The sequence below is a fragment of the Oncorhynchus nerka genome, linkage group LG17 (genome assembly GCF_034236695.1).
Source record: "Oncorhynchus nerka isolate Pitt River linkage group LG17, Oner_Uvic_2.0, whole genome shotgun sequence".
Classification (NCBI taxonomy): Eukaryota; Metazoa; Chordata; class Actinopteri; order Salmoniformes; family Salmonidae; genus Oncorhynchus; species Oncorhynchus nerka.
This window is the reverse complement of record NC_088412.1, coordinates 30,511,091-30,513,880: the sequence shown is the minus strand read 5'-3', so window position 1 is coordinate 30,513,880 and position 2,790 is coordinate 30,511,091.

The following is a 2,790-nucleotide window of genomic DNA, read 5'->3' as shown; positions in this document are numbered from 1 at the left end:
CCTGGGAGGTAATTGACACACTTCACGGTCAATTTATTTGCATAATCTTGTGACATTCAGCAGTATTATACGTCACTGAAATATGAAGATAATCAATGGTAGACACCATTATTGCTGAATAATCGATCTTCTCTTTGGTCCCACCCTGCCTACAGTCTGCCTGCGTATCCAGATTAATCCAGATAACAAAGGAGACTTCCTGTCCATCTCCCAGGAGAGGGCCTTTGCAGATTTCTTACTAGCCCACACTGTCTTGCACCTTGTGGTCATTAATTTCATTGGTTGAGAAAACCAATGATTTAGATCCTCAGAACAGGTGTGAACAGTATATACACACACACACACACCCTCCCTCAATGTTTTTAATTGTTATCCAGTGTTATTTGTCAGCGTGTTACTAACATGATTCATGTTTATTTCATTTCACAGATGAACAACTGACATGACCAAAATGCACCTGTCACCTCAAGACAATATTCATACAATTAGATTTACCCTGGCTGGAAGTGCAGGGACAGCTTAATAATGACAGTAATGGCCTATATGTTCTACAAATTCCTGTAATTTGTGTTTCTGAAAGAATTATTTTGTACTGTTTGTATGATTGTTGCAATCCGATTGAAATAAATGAAACAGAATTCTGTTGAAAAGCTACTGAGTTGTGATTGAATGAAATGTCTTTCCTTGCCAGTATTGGCAATGATTTTCTTAGGAGACTTAGATCATTCCATTGCTAGCACTGGAGAAGACTCCACATTTTGGACTTATTCTAATAAAGCTACTTGCATTGTAGGGCAATAGCTGTGACCTAATGATCATCTTTAGACGTGTAGTTTTCAAATATTAAAGGCAGAGGCATACACTAAATTCAAGGATGCTTTTTTCCCTCTGTAAACTTGTCCCCAGGTTATTGTGCACAGCCCAATGGGATATCAACTATCTATCCAAAGTTGACCTTGTGCTGTGCTCATAACCAAGTGGGAAGGTGGTAATTATCAGTCGTGAAGTCGTAAATACAAGTTGGATGCATTCACGTGTTTTGAACTTGTTGAGATATGCCGATTGGCTGATGGCAAACAAGCTGCGTCAATTAAAAAGTACAGCTATCATGCTCACAAACAAATTATAGTGTTAAAAATACATATTAACTCTTTATATGGGAATTGGCCTATATGTATAAGGCTAAATTGAAATGGTTCTTACAGAATAAGTATGAAAAGCATTTGCATAACCATGGTAGCGATTGATAAGACACAGTTTGGAAATTATGGGAAAATGATTAGACCAAAGGTGTGTACACTGAATCCAAACCTTACACTGTTGATTTTACATGCATTCTACTGTAGTTTATGCCACATTTGTTTATTAGAAAATCTGAAAATACTCTGGATACATTCAGTAACACGATAAGATGATTCCTGGAAAATGTGGGGTAGGTGGAATAGAAAAACAGCCAGTATCTGGTGTGAACACCATTTGCATTATGCAGTGCGACACATCTCATTTGCATAGAGTTGATCAGGCTGTTGATTGTGGAATGTTGTCCCACTCCCCTTCAGTGGCTGTGCAAAGTTGCTGGATATTGTCGGGAACTGGAACACTGTCGTACATGTCGATCCAGTGCATCCCAAACAATGCTCAATGGGTGACGTGAGGTGAGTATGCAAGCTATAGAAGAACTGGGACATTTTCAGCTTCCAGCAATTGTGTACATATCCTTGTGACATGGGGCTGTGCATTATCATGCTGAAACACGAGGTGATGGCGGCGGATGAATTGCATGACAATGGTCCTCAGGATCTCATCACGGTATCTCTGTGCATTCAAATTGCCATTTATAAAAGGCAATTGTGTTTGCTGTCCGTAGCTTATACCTGCCCATACCCTAACCCGTCCACCACCATGGGGCACACTGTTCACAACGTCGACATCAGCAAACCGTTATCTCACATGACTGCATATATGTGGTCTGCGGTTGTGAGGCTGGTTGGACGTACTGCCAAAGTCTCTAAAATTACGTTATGGTAGATAAATAAACATTACATTCTCTGGCAATAGCTCTGTTGAACATTTCTACAGTCAGCATACCAATTGCACGCTCCCTCAAAACTTAAGACATCTGTCGCAGTGTGTTGTGTGACAAAACTGCAAATTTCAGAGTGGCCTTTTATTGTCCCCAGCACAAGGTGCTCCTGTGTAATGATCATGCTGTTTAATCAGCTTCTTGAAATACTACACCTGTCAGGTGGATGGATTATCTTGGCAAAGGAAACATGCTCACTAACAGGAATGTAACCAAATGTGTGCACCAAATTTGAGAAAAATAAGATTTTTGTGCATATGGAACATTTATGGGATATTTCATTTCAGCTCAAAACACATGGGACCAACACTTTACATGTTGCGTTTATATTTTTGTTCAGTGTATATATAATGTAATAAAATACTCCCTATAAGTATGTTCTTCTTCGTACATTGGTCTCTAGTTAAATCATTCGACGATCCTTTTCGTTCTATGACAAACGTAGGGTAGTAGGATTCACTTTCATGTATGCACAGCACTTGGCAGTAAAATAGGAAAGTATTTTCAAACTCGGTGGTATTTGGTCTTCTCGCGTTTCCGTATGTAAATAATAAACTTTTCCTCCGAGAAGAAGAGGCAAAGCGAGAGGTTTCACTCTCGCCAACGTCTGTCCAAAAAAAGCACGATGCGTTTCTATGGGCTTATTTTGGATCTAAGCTTGTCGCCTTCCTTCACGACTTTCGGACAACCAACTCCCATTGTTAGGG